Below are 15,552 nucleotides of genomic sequence, written 5' to 3'. Positions count from 1 at the left end.
TATATTTACAATATACATAATTTATTTTATTGTATGTAATATTTAATAATCATATCTTGAACAGTTATGAAAAGGTGAAAACGATATTGGAAACGTGCGCGAAAAACGAAGCTCTCAGTCGTTTACGATGGTATAGAAGACGAGGAGCACGTAATACTATGATGTCGTCTGCATGAAACCAAAAGAGGAGTGAGTGAGTTTAGTTTTACGCCGCTTTTAGCAATATTGCAGCAATATCAAAGCGGGGAACACCAGAAATGGGTTTCACACATTGTGCTCATGTGGGGAATCGAATCCGGGTCATCGGCGTGTCGAGCGAAAGCCTAACCACTAGACTACCCCACCGCCCCCGAATGAGAAGAATTAATTAAAAATTCTGAGAAGCTGAAGAAAATGTTCATAATTTTGCTGATCGTCGGAAAGGCGGTTTAATTCTGTCTACCCAAGTAGTCATATATTCAAGAGCCAAAACCTGCTTTAAACATCTCTGTTTTAATAGTCTCTTTATAGAACTTCTCTCATAACCCTGTATCGGTTGGCTCGTTACATTTTATACATGTATACTTTTACATACGATATGGGTTTTATATATAAATATCTGTGTTTTTATAAATATGTATAAATCACTGTAATGAGGTGAGACTATAATAAATTATCTGTCTGTCTGTCTGTCTACGACCGAGACTGACTATTACACAAGCTATCTGGATGCATTTGTGTCATGGGAAATGATGGTTTAACACCCTGGTGGTGTTGGGTGTGTATACACTGTAACGCTACCTCGGTAACCCCTGTACGTGACAACTACACCTCGGTAACCCCTGTACGTGACAACTATACAACATAATGCCCAGGTTCATATTAACATGACATTAATACAGAATGAAATGAGGCAGGACACGTTTGTATTGTAGATGATAAAAGGGAATATATTTGTATGAGTAAAAGGGTGTGGCAACCGTATGTCCTTGCATACCACCAGCATGCATTGTATACTCATTCCCATAAGAAACGCTTTAACAGTAATGCTTTTCTACATCAACACAACATCGTAACTATCATGTTCGGATTGAAAAGAAAATTTTCAGAACACTGAACTGAAAGTATTATTATTGAAATTGAATATATGCAGAAATAATCATTGTGCTTCTAAAATATTTTGAGAAACTGAAACAATTCTGTTAAAACACAATTTTATGTTACTTTGGTAAATATTCTTTTGACTCTGTAGACTAACTATTACTTTTGAAGCGGGTGGTCGAGTTGAACAAGTTGATTTCATGTATGATAGCTGGTTCGATTCCCAGATTTGCCATGGTTTTATTTCGAGGTGTGTCAGCATGAGTTTGTGAGTTTTTCCAAAAATGTTTATAACCGCGATAATAAAAATGGTAAATTGGCATCGGGAATCGCAGCTGCCAAGCTGACCCAGTCGCCGTGACATAAACCAGAGACTGTTAAACAGGCCTCACACCCAACTCACTCACTAACACACTACGTCAACCACGTCGAACATTACGTCCCAGAAAATGAGTGTGATAACGCCAGACTTGTTTTGTGTATCAACATGTATTTTATTAGTTACTTTCATACTTTCATAAATGAATCATACAATATCAGCAACGAAAATCAGGAAAAGGAAAAAATACTTTTCATGCATATGAATATTGGACTCATTTGCATTCATATTTTTAATGCGGAATACATACCACCACCACCACCACCACCACCACCTGCAGCTTGTGTATTTGAGATATGCAGAAGTATCGGCGAGCTGGCTAAGGCGCCAGGCTAGTGATCCAGCAAGGTTGAGGTGCCGGGATCGAGCTCACCTGTGACCGGGCGTAAAAACCTTGGAGTCAACTGTGTGTGCAGACTCTTTCAGTGTTGTCACAACCCCTAGTGTACAGTACACAACCCTGTGCACTTAAAAGAGCCCACGAATCCGTTGGTATATGACCAGATGGTGGCCACATGAATACGTGCAAACCCCTAGTTGCGGGTTCAGCAACGTGCAGTGAACTTGGACAAAGTACTGTGACTAAGTGTCCCAGTCCACCCAGCTGTGAATGGGTACCTCGTTGGGATGAGAAAGCCACTATAAGTCGTTGGGCCTAGTGGAAGCAAGAGTCGTATATTCCCAAGGGAGTTGAAATTGATAATACGATGTACCGTGGAGATTGACATCCAATGATAGAGGGAAAAAATACCAGCGCCTTGAGCATGCACCAGTTGGGTGGATTTGTGCGCTATATAAATATACTATAATAATAATAAATAAATAAACAGTGCCAGCTTGAATATCTGCACACAATGTTTTTGAAAGATTAAAATGGGGTGCCCCCGTCTAAATATAAATCAAGCAATCCAAATTTATGAATGCTGATTATGACGGGAAGTCACCTATACTATACTGAACATATTTAATATGATATCATCTGAGGTCATACCATTATCCAAGAGGTACCAGATGACAGATCGTTTTTCATTTGTAATGCGCTGGATTCCGCACCACGGAGGGGCACGCTCAAAGCGCTACAATCTCATTACTATTACTCCGGATAATCCGAAAAGCCTGTGAGACGCTGGAAAGTTAATAGTCACATGATTTATCCCCCCGGGTACCCCTTTTCTGCTGGGTGAACAGAGGCAACTTTGAACAAACTCACTTGCCTAAGGTGAGACCACATGTATCACATGTGCATTGTTGTGGGGCAGGACTGAAGTCCTAGACACTCTCAGGAGTCAACCTATCAAACACGGTCAGCCATCCAAAGACTCTCCGCGCTCAAAGCTGCTTAACTTTGTTACGCACAGGACCACACGCCACCACCATTTCGAGTCGAAAATGTTCCTTCGGGTCGCTGACAACTTGCTGCTTCAGTGTGACGTACTTATGAAAATAAACAGACGCGATTTGTTCAGTGAAGCCCGGCTTCAATATACTTGTCTCTCATTTCAATTCAAACACAATGCATGTTCGTACAACCAAAAGTTGAGTGAGTGGGTTGAGTTTTACGCCCCTTTTAGCAATATTCAAGCAATATCACGGCGGGGGACACCAGTAACGGGCTTCACACATGTCCACCCATTGAGAAATGGAACCCGGGTCTTCAGCGTGACGAGAGAACGCTTTAACTTACTAGGCTTCCCCCACGGGCCCCAGGTTAGCTCTGACTGTACCAGCATCGCGTGAGAGCCTTACAGTGTTAATGCATGACCTGTATTTGCGACATCCTATACGTGCATGCAGCTGTCATTGTTGTGAAATCTCGTTAACGACGTAGAATGAGGGATGCAACATTATACGATAAACATATGCACATTGACATAGTTGAGATTTTTTATTTTGTTGATCACTCATAAAACAATGGGATGACCCTGAAATTAACTAATGTCAGATAAAGGTGATATATACTCCATGGGCTACTGAAAGTTTGAAGTTATGTTATAAAAACTCGGACGGCTGATTTGTGACCCTCGTGTTTGTACTGCCTTAGCCCCATATGCTGTCCTGGCTACCATGCTCCTCGTAACAGTCCGCCAATGGTCTCTGGGTTGTAGTTGTTGTCGCCGCACAACGACGGTGTGATATCAACATGAACTTCGATCTCTGCAGTTTGGGTACGATGACGTGTGTCAACCCAGTCAGCGAGCCTGACCACCCGATCCTGTTAGTCGCCTCTTACGACAAGCCTGTGTTGCTGAGGACCAATTCTAACCCGGATCTTTATCGGTTTATACATGTTTTTAAAAAAATACTAGGGATCCCAAAGTAGGCCTTTATTGATTTCGGGAGCTGTAAAGTGGGTCAGCTGGGATGAGATGGAGAAGGCAGTCGGATGGTTGTTTTAAAGTTTGCTCTGGGTGAGTGAGTGAGTTTTGTTTTTCGCCGCACTCAGCAATATTCAAGCTATATGGCGGCGGAATTTGCTCTAGGACATGCGCGGATCATGAGGGGGGGTGCAACCCCCCCAAGAGTGTTCCAAATGTACTACATGTTTTCTGCCCAGGGTTCCGAGGATTTGGGGTGCACACCCCCCACCCCCCAAACGAAAATCCTGTATCCGCCCCTGCTCTAGGATATATGTGTGTCATTTATAGACTTGTCTACAGGTCAAGGTGAAGTAGGGCTGTGACAACAATATTCACTTATGTTTAGACATCCTTCGCTTTATTCGTGAGGTGAGGTGAGGTGAGGTTTTACGTCGTGCTTGAGAATATTTCGCTCATATGACGACGTGCATGCGTGTGTATGTGTATGTGCGGCTGCTTGTACTAGCCCAGACTTAAGCTGGTTTTATATTGCTAGCCCACTAAGATACCATGCCGCAGTGAAGCATGAATATCCCACTCAGACACATTATACTGACTCCGAGCCCACCACTCCTTGTTGTACCCATTAATGCCGAGCGCCAGGCAGGGACCAACAAGTACCATATTTTAACGTCTTTTTGGTATGACGCGGTCGGGGATCGAACCCGCGACCTTCCGCTCTCCGGGCGGACGCTCTAACCACTACACTACACTACACTACACTAACCAAACGCTGGAAAAAATATTTTTCGTCAGTTAAAATTCTTTAACTGGAACCCTAATAGCCATCGAAAACGTATACAGTAATTCGGGGAAACTTTAGAGAAAAATAATGCTCTGGGTATTTCACCAAGACGACAAAGTTACATTGACTTAATCGGTAAATAACAATGGTGCTTATTGCATAATCTTCAGCTAAAATTAAAACTACAGTATACTACCTTAGACAGTCAAGTATTATTAAATACGGTTACTACTGTTTTGTTAGTCGCGTTCCACAAAGCCAATAGAATCAACATGAGTTGCCTTGAAAATATTCACACAAAACATGGAAAGTGAAAAAAAATATTTTTAGGGATGTAAATCATATTTCCTTTTAACAACTGTGTGATACGATAGACATAGGTGGAGGTACTCTCCGCGTACCCCGGTTGCATCGTAAAGACTATTGATCAGGAAAAACGTGCATGTTGGGACAGGGATGTGAGAGGCTTCAGCCAATCGTATACAAAAAAACAGACGAAATCAAAACCAAGTGTTTGTTTTCCTCAGGAAGGTATTTAACTTCGGATTCAAACTGATGTTGATTTTTCCCCCCGAGTATGATTTATCACCCTTACACACGTGTCCATTGGTTCGTGCGAATACCCATGCCCTACATATGGTCGTGACCCTGGTTTCTTCACACAAACAAACACTTCGTCCTTGGTTGTTTCAAAAGTAGTCAATATTTTACTACAATACAGATCACCCACATGGTGGTGAGGAAGGATATAAAGCTTCCGTGATGGATCAGGATTATAAATTACGAAAGTCTTCCTCCGTTGTGATGTGAACGAGCAATCGGAGAAAACAACATCACCAACAGCATATTTGTAAGCTGGAACTCGTAATGATACAGTTTTGCCGTGATCAAACGTATAAAGGGGAGCCACATGACTAAATAGTTTGCATGTTGGCTTGGGGCTACATTGGACCAATTCTTGCTGTCCTCCACTCTTTCTATAGCATAAAATATTTTTGTTAGCAACGAAAACGTAATTCCCGCGCATGTCATAAGATCAGGGTCCAGGGTTCCGATCTACAAAGCATTTGTAACGTTACGACCTGTCGTAAATCTATAGTTTATCATAGGCTTACGGATGTCGTAGTGCTACGAACGCTTTGTGGATCGGGATCCAAATTTGCAAGCGTTCGTAACGTTACGACCTGCCGAAACTCTATAGTTTATCATTGGCTTACGATTGTCGTAGCGTTACGAACGTTGTGTGGATCGGGACCCAGCTCCGTATCTTGTTCCGCGTACGTCAGTATTACATTCCCAGCTCCAAGTACGTAGTTAAGAATTTGTGCTTCTTTGCATGAAAACTACACTTCATGTGAAACCACAACTGCTTCCGTTCATACATCTTAATATAAGGATTTGCTTGTGGGTGTGAATATAAGATTGTCCTTGTTTCAGCACCTTTTGACAAACTCGATGGCTGCACTCACGCTGTGCACGGTGGGGTAGACGACTGGTTAAAGTGTTCGCTCGTCACACCGAAGACCCGGGTTCGTTTCCCCTCATGAGTACAATGTGTGAAGCCAATTCTTCTTCTCCCCCGTCACTGTCCCTAACAAACGCTGTAGGGTAGCCTAGTGGTTAAAGCGTTCTCTCGTCATACCGAAGACCGCGTTTGACTTCCCACACGGTTACAATGTGTGAAGCCCATTTCGGGTGTCCCCTATCGTGATACTGATTACTGTTCAAAACGACGTCGAACCAGTAACTCACAAACTGTTGCTGGAACAAACCCAGTCAGCTGCATACCAGACGCACGATCTTCGAGTGAATGAGTGAAATGGCGTGATAGCACATTTTCAGCGCGTTAATAAGAACCTTGTCGCAAGTTTCTAATTCTTCTTGTAACCAACATTCTTCTGGTCCCTGTATATTTTAAAAGGACTATGTTTTATTCGGCGTTACGTATTCTGTAACTTGAGGTTCGTCTTTACTGTATAAAGGACCCGTGAAGATCCGGGTTAGAATTGGTTTTCAGCAACCCATGCTTGTCGTAAGAACCGACTAACGGGATCGGGTGGTCAGGCTCACTGACTTGGCTGACACATGTCATCGTATCCCAATTGCGTAGATTGATGCTCATGCTGTTGATCACTGGATTGTCTGGTCAAGACTCGATTATTTTCAGAGCGCCGCCATATAGCTGGAATATTGTTCAGAGCGGCGTAAAACTAAACGCACTCACTCACTGTATATAGAATGACTGCGTAAAGCTGGTTTAAAGTAGATCCTCGGTAACATATTGCTTGTCGTACGGGTCGTCAGACCCAGTGAAACAAAACAACGCATTCAGGGTGCTGTTCACAATATCAATCACTAGTTTGCTAGCTCAAAACACGACTATCCACAGCTCTTAACTTGAATAAAACTAATATAATTGTAATGAAAACTGTATAGTAATATGCATAGAAAATTAACAGTACTATCGCTATTATTCCAGGCCCCAGTGTCAAACATCTGTGCAACACTGTAGTTAACCCTTGCTGTGTCAAGTCTTGATTACATGATACCGAGCATGGTTGAGGCATGTTAAACCCCTCATACTCCGGGTTAGAATTGATCTTCAGCAACCCATGCTTGTCGTAAGAGGCGACTAACGGGATCGGGTGGTCAAGCTCGTTGACACACGTCATCAGTTCCCAATTGTGGAGATCGATGCTCATGATGTTGATCACTGGATTGTCTGGTCCAGAATCAATTACTAGTATTTACAGACTGACACCATGAAGGTGAAATGTTGCTGAGTGCGCGTTAACCTATTTAACCCATTTTCTGTATTCGTGTATTCACCCATACTGGAGGCAGCAGTATTTAAACAACTTTTTACTTTAACAAACGAAAATAGACATGTCGACCCATATTATAACACACACCTGGCCTTAGATAAACTTCTGAAGTCACCGCTCTGTTTACTTTACAACGATGCGCAGCAAAGGAAATATGTATCTCCAGGAACACTGTAGTTATAAAGGGAGAGTGTAAGCTAGATATGTCAGATCAACTGTTTTCAGAGATAAATGACATTCCATATCATACTCTCTCCGTTTTAGTAGGGCATTAGTTGAGGTGAATTGGGTTTAACGTCGTACTTGAGAATATTTCGCTCATATGACGACGTGCATGCGTGTGTATGTGTATGTGCGGCTGCTTGTACTAGCCCAGACTGAAGACCGACCAGTCCTTGTTGTACCCATTAATGCCGAGCGCCAGACAGGGACCAACAAGTACCATATTTTAACGTCTTTTGGTATGACGCGGTCGGGGATCGAACCCGCGACCTTCCGCTCTCTCCGGGCGGACGCTCTAACCACTACGCCACGGAGGCGGTCAGTAGGGCATTAGTTTCACGGACACAGGGTTACAGTAACCAACGGTTAAAACAAACAAACATGGACCACAGATTGTTGGGTCTACTTATTCTCCGGTCCAAGTCGCCGCAAACTGGCATGACGAGAGAAAAAAAAAACCATTAGAGCAGAAGTATTGAAAATGTTATTATTACATTTATAGCAGACATCAGTGTATGAACATGAAGATAATGTCAAAAAGGTTAAACAGCATATCTAATCATCTCCGAAACGCAGACTCGGGGCCATGGTTTGGTGGCAGGTTTCAGTAGAAGTTACACGTTTGTGAAATGTAGACTTAACTTTAGGTAGTTAGTGTGGTCTAATACTGCAACATCTTGTTCACAAACGTGTGGGTTTACAGACAAGCAAACTTATCTTTGTACATTTTATGTAAGTACAATAACCACATCCCATGAACCTCTTTGACATACACTGAGCGTCGACAAGGGACATTGGATCCTGTACAGTGGAAAGTTTGTTTTTTTGTAATTTTTTCTTTATTACACTCAGTGGGTTACATAATTAAAGTACATTCAAGATAAGATACAGTGTCGGTCGGAACAGAGAGAACTCTAGCTAATGACTCGGCATTTACAACAAGATAAACATTGACATTGGTAGTAACAGGTGATCAAACATATACAAACGGCAATAGACGTGAGCGCTAATACATGGGCAAAATAGTTAAGGCATGTTTTGCAGTACATTCCATTTTCTGTTGAATAGACTGAATGTATCATTTTTAATAGCAGTGTATTTTTCTATTGTGAAGACGTCTTTTAGGGTAACTTAAAAAGAATTAATGCATGGATTAGACCCTTTGATGTTCATAACAAATATATGCCGTTTGGCCAGAATAATCATATGAGTTAATAAACTATCAACGCAGGAAGAAAGAAGAATGTCATTGTTTGTTATTTCAATATGTCTTCCGAATATTATATTAACATAGTTGCTAAAATCGACCCAGAAGGATTTGACATATGGGCATTTTATATACACATGTTCGATATTTTCGCCTTCTGTCCCACAGAAAGCGCACAAATCGGAGTCAACCACTTTCATTTTTAACAGTTCTTTTTTGGTATAAATTATTCTATGCAAGAATTTGTATTGAAATTCTAATAGTTTTGTATCACTTATGGCTTTTCTATATCTTGCAAAAATACATTTCCAGTCAATAGATATATCAAGTTCTCTTTCCCATTTATTACAAACGTTCGGGAAGCTGGTAGCTGAGATGAGTTTATCATAAAGAAGTCTCGATCCTTTACAATGATTATTAATATCGTTCCAAGGGCAGACGGTTTTAACGTGCAAAAAGTCTATTTTAGCATTTTGCAGTCTTGTTCTCCATACCTTTGGGATGTTAAGTACTAAGCGATTGTAATCAAGTATGGTACCCTTTATATTGAATGATGCTTTTAGGTTTATGAATGGGATTAATCCGTTTTCATCATAGAGGTCTTTTACATAAACTATACCTTTGCTAAACCAGTTTTTTATAATAAAGTTTGAGTCACGAAAGTGTTGATTTAACCACAGCGGTTGCATTAAAATGTGGTTGATATCCTCAGTATTAACAGAATGGATCTTTACATATTTACTCCACGCCTTTAGAACATCATTCCAGAAGGGTTTTTTGTATTTTCAAGTAAAACGGGATATTTGCACCGAAGTGGAAGATATAGTCTAACCGAAAGCCGGAGAGGACATATTGTTTCTGCTTAGTGATGTATCTTTTTAGACATGAATTTTTTAATGATTCAATAAATGTTTTAATATCAATCATTCTTAGACCTCCATCTTCATATTTCCGGGTAAGGTTGATCCGTTTTATTTTGTCCTTTTTGTCGTTCCATATAAACTTAAAAAAGAGAGTGTTCAATTCTGTGATAAAGTCGGGTGGTGGGTTTGGAAGGGAGGTAAATATGTGAACTATGGTTGATAAGGCCAACGTTTTAATTACAGTAATTTTGCCAATCAAAGTCAAATTACGTTTACGCCATTTTGAAAGAATTCTTTTGATGTTGTCTAGTCTTTTTCTAGTGTTGATGACCCACAGGTTTTGCAACGAAGAGTTCAGTGTTATTCCCAATACGTCGAAATTTCCTGCATGCCAATCTAGATTAATGTCAAGGGTTAGTTTTATCTTACTTCCAGCGAGTGATCCGAGCCATACCGCCTTTGTTTTATCACCGTTTATTTTCAGGCCGGACATTTTATAAAAGCTTGATAGAGTATCTATTGCTTCCTTGAGAGAGGTTTCTGATCCATCTAAATATAATTCTGTATCATCTGCATACTGACCTATAATGTATTCGATATCATTTAAGGTGACACCTTTTATTTCGACATTACTACGGGTCATAATCCCAAGTATTTCTGCAACGAACAAAAACAAATACAGTACGGTGATATTGAGTCTCCTTGTCTGCAACCTCTTTCGAAGAAAGTAGATAAATGCCCATTTTGTACAATACAAGAAGTTGCATTTGACATTAAAATACTAACCCATTTCTGTAATTTGTTCCCAAAGCCAAACTTATTCAGGACCATCATAATAAACTCTTTGGAAACCGTGTCAAATGCTTTTTCAAAATCAATCAGTATTAATAAAGCTTTTTTATTTAATCTCTTAGTTTCAAACATAATATCGTAGAGAAGTCTTATGTTATCTGATATGCATCGTCCTGGAATAAAACCCGTTTGATTTTCATTGATGAGTAGATTTAATGTCTTCTTTAGCCTATTTGTGATAGAAGTGCTAACGATTTTGTATAGAACGTTGAAGAGAGAAATAGGTCGCCAGTTCTTAAGGAATCTTCGGTCTTTGTTTAATTTAGGGATACAAGTGATCACTCCTCTATTCATTGTTGTACTGAGATAATTGTTATTGAAGATTTCCTTAATATAACGGTGAACCTATGTTTTGATATCTTTCCAAAAAAACTTGAAAAATTCTATAGGAAAACCGTCTAGGCCCGGACTTTTATTATTTTTCATTGATTTTATGGCAAGAGCAATTTCATTTATGGTTATGTCTGCATCTAATTCCTCGGATAAATCTTTATCTAAACATGGTGTAACAAGATCGAAAAAAAAAACCTTTTGCTTTCTGGGCTTACTTCATCTGCCGCTTTATAAAGATTTTCGTAGAATAATTTCTGTTCTTTAATTATTTCTTGTCCATCAGTTATTTCTATGCCATGATCGTTTACGACTGTGTTAATGAGTTTATTAGTATAGTTTCTATTTTCTAAGTGGCAGAAGTAATTTGTCGGTTTCTCGCCTTCTTCGTACCACTGGATTCTATTTCGTACTTGGGTTCCTCTTATTTCTTCTTCTTTTAATTTTTCGAGTTCTATTTTGGTCTTGGATAGTTTAGCAAAGGTCAGTTCGCTGACATTTTGAAAATCGTTTCTTATTTCGTCTTCTTCGGCAATACTTTCTTCTAACCGTTTAAGATATTTTTGTCTGTCTTTCTTCAAGAACGAAGCAAACGATATAGTTTTTCCTCTGACTTTCATTAAAAATGTTTCTAAAAACAGTTGATCACTGATAGTGAGCTTAATATTTTCATCACTGATACCTTTTGTCTCCGCGGCTGTGTATTTAGTGTGTGCGTATTCAAGTTTCGTTTCCTCCAATAAGTCTGACACTACTTTAATGTAATCTTCGTTTCTTAGTAAAGAGGCATTCAATTTCCAGTATCCACGGCCCTTTTCTTTATTTTTACATGTAGACAACGAAAGAGTAATAGCGGAATGGTCTGATTTATAGCCCGGTTGGATAGTGGCTTTTGAAGTAATGTTAAATAAGTTCTCTGTTATTAAGAAAAAGTCCAGTCTAGCCTGTTGTCGTGGATTTCTTTTCCACCACATGTATTTCTTCAAATCTGGGTTTAGTTCTCTCCAAGCATCTATAAGATTCAATACTTCAGTTTTGTCTAATACTATCTTGCGGGCTTGAGGATTGTTAGTATGCTTATAATTTTCAAGTTCTATTGATGGATCAAGTACAAGATTCCAGTCGCCGCATATCGCGATAGAATCATTGCCCATGTCTACTATTTTCTTAAATAAAGATGTGTAAAATAGAGGATTATCGGAATTGGGGCCGTATACATTTGCTAAAGTCATCCTTATGCCGTCAATAGTGGTGTCTAATATAATAAAATTTCCAATTTCGTCTTTACAAACTTTGTGTATTGCATGTTCAAAATTATTACTAAATAAGATAGCGACCCCCTCTGAAGTATCTCATGGTATCTCAGTGGGCTAGCACTATAAAACCAGCTTAAGTGTGGGCTAGTACAAGAAGCCGCACATACACATACACACGCATGCACGTCGTCATATGAGTGAAGTATTCTCAAGAACGACGTAAAACCCAATTTCACCTCACCTCACCTCACCTCACCGAAGTGGGGTTTTTTTAAATGGAGGTTTTAAAGGCATATCTGATCTTCTCGGACCCAGAGGCATAATTACTGGTTTTTTGTTGGTTGTTTAACGCCGCACGCAGCAATATTCCATCTGTATGTCGGAAATAATCCGGACCAGGCAAACCAGTGATCAACATCATGAGCATCGACCTACGTATTTGGGATACGATGACATGACATTGTGTTAACCAAGTCAGCGAGTCTGACCACCTGATCCCGTTATTCACCTCTTACGACAAGCATGACTTGCAGAAGAGCAATTCTGACCTGGATGGATATAACCACATGCATTCGCCATTTCCTTATAGTGGTTAACGTTGACACCTTGTATAGTGACTGTGGGGAGGGACATGGCGTGCCAGGGATTCAAGAGTTTATCTCCCTTTTTATTTTCAAGGACTCCGATCATCGGATGTTTGGTATTGAAGTTGTTTTACGGACAAACTCATGTTGTTTTTATCTCATGCTTTTTATAGAGGCGACTAACGGGATCGGGTGGTCAGGCTCGCTGACTTGGTTGACACATGTCATCCGTTCCCACTTGCGTAGATCGATACTCATGCTACTGATCACTGGATTGTCTGGTCCAGACTCGATTATTTACAGACCGCCGCCATATAGCTGGAATATTGCTGAGGGTGACGTAGAACTAAACTCACTTACTATTATATTTTAGAAATCTAAAAAACGAAATATTTCTTTGTGTTATTAATAAATATTACTTAAATATCTATTAGCGTTGGCAAGTAATATAACTAGATGAACGGGTACAATTAATGAGCGACGAATCACTACGTTCAAAATGAACGACAATCAATGTTCAAGAAAATGTGGTCATATCGATTAACTATGGACCTAAATCGGCCCAGACACTTTCTGAACTCTGAATGATACGTGTTTAACTCTACTACACTTCGAAATTTGAGCCTGGTTTGTTATATCATAACTTGGTAGCCATGGTAGAATAAGCAATTAACGCTAAACGTCCCAAGTGACACATTTAATACCAGAGTTAATATTCTGCATGTGTTGCTATGCTCTCTAAAAATACAAATTAGGGAAATGATTAATAATTGTATACACGCTAGACACTAAACGAAAAAGTCATTCATTCACTACACAAAAGATTCGTTAACCACACGATGCTGATCATTGTTCCACACGACAGTGTTTTAATCTGATACTATTTTGTCACCAATCGAACAGTAACATTTCATTACAGGAAATTATTTCAACCTCAAGATATTTCCTCCGGTCTACTCGATATGTCTACCGGAATTATATTCCTATGCGATAACAACACCCGAAGTCTTGTTTCACTGCCTCACAATACAGACATTTTAGGTTCAATAATGATCACATCAACGCCTTTGCAGTATTACTATCAAGTATTGCAAATACAATACCATGTAGCTATAAAATGACTGCTGAGTATGCCCTAATTTAATCATTTTTGTCATCACAGCCGAAATTGTTAAGTCTGAGGGAGTGTGTGAAAATTAGGGGATAACTGTACTGTGTTTGACGAATTGGGGACGTATACCGGTGGTTATATAGCCGCAAATTTAGTTATATCGGCTCCGCTTGCGTGTCGCCGATACAACTACATTTGCGGCTGTATAACCACCAGTATACGTCCCCAATTCGTTAAACACAGTACAGTTATCCCCATTCTAATTCAACTCGTTTTACGTTGTTTTTTCGTGAAAGAAATTCATTATTTAAACCAGGTCAAAGTTCCTCTAGATCAAAGGTTAATCATATCACTCCTTGAACTTACACCATCGCCAGAAAAAGTAGTTACCTTTTCAAACTACACACGTGTATTATGTGCACACAGACTAAAACTGACAATGAGAATTATTCATAGTATTATAGATAAAATAGACGGAATTATGATGAAACCGCCCTCTAGTTACAGAAATGTGCGGCCCGCTGATTCCTCAACTACGGGCCATTATCAGTTCTGTTGTCAAATGACGTCACAGCAGGTGACGTCACGCTTCATAATGACGTCATAAATCTTGTTTCATGATCTAACAGTGTTGGGTCAACAGCCCGTTGCGAGTAAGTTGTTTGAACTTAAAATTGATGATACTGTTTTGTCTTTTTTAACACAATTCCACCCATTTTAGCTGGAGAGGGGAGTTAATTGACCTATGGCTTCTGCAAATGACAATGTCCCGCAAAGCGGCGTTACCCCAATAGTGTAGGGATACATTCAAAGGTTTTGGTGAATCGGTTTTCAAATTGCGACCGTATATGCTGATTATACGGTCGGAAATGTACGTGCATTGACCAATCAGAACTCGTGTTACATACTAAGTTGAATTAGAATTTAAAGTTACACCTGCAATATGGAACAAACTGTTACTTTAAAAGCTGAGGACAGCATGACAACAAGGAATATATCACATACTATTTAAACTAGTCGTTAAGAAATACTGAATGCCTGAGTGGCGTATTAACATTTAAACACAGTACTGTATCAGTGAGTCCACCAGTTTGAAATAGAACCGACGTTAGTCCGTACGCACTCAAGTAAGCACTTCTCTATACAAGGGAGATAATCTTGAACGTCGTTTAACCCATGTCTTCTTCCCTGGAAAGCAAACGTACAAATAAAGTAAACTACTCGAATAGACAACGTTGTATGCGTGTTCGTATTAAACGTAGTGTTACTGAATACAGTCGAGGTTATCACAAATACACTCGTCGACGAAATCCAACTAATTTTACGTCCCCACAAAGCTCAACTCACGCCTTCGCCATTCAACGTTCTCTCCCCTGTATTGAGGGAATTAACTTATCTGTATAGAAAGTTGCATATGTTTCAAAAGTTTAAATTTCTCACAGTAACGATTTGGTTGATAAAAGAAAACCTGGAATGTAGCGTTTAACAATATAGAAAACAAGCGAACAAAACATTCTAATCCGAATTCGAGGTATAATTCTTACCTGTTGATTAAGCGTATCATCATCATCATCATCATCATCATCATCATCATCATCATCATCATCATCATTTAGTGGTGTCATGGTATTAGTCGAAATCGTACAACAGACAAGATTTCTAATGCTCATGGAAACGGGTTTTTTTTTAAGTCTTATTCAAGGAAAGGAAACACTATTTCTAAGAACACCAAATAAATCAA

The sequence above is a fragment of the Haliotis rubra genome, unplaced genomic scaffold (genome assembly GCF_003918875.1).
Source record: "Haliotis rubra isolate DU_JTF1 unplaced genomic scaffold, ASM391887v1 Scf1064, whole genome shotgun sequence".
NCBI lineage: Eukaryota > Metazoa > Mollusca > Gastropoda > Lepetellida > Haliotidae > Haliotis > Haliotis rubra.
Note: the sequence above shows the minus strand (reverse complement) of the source record.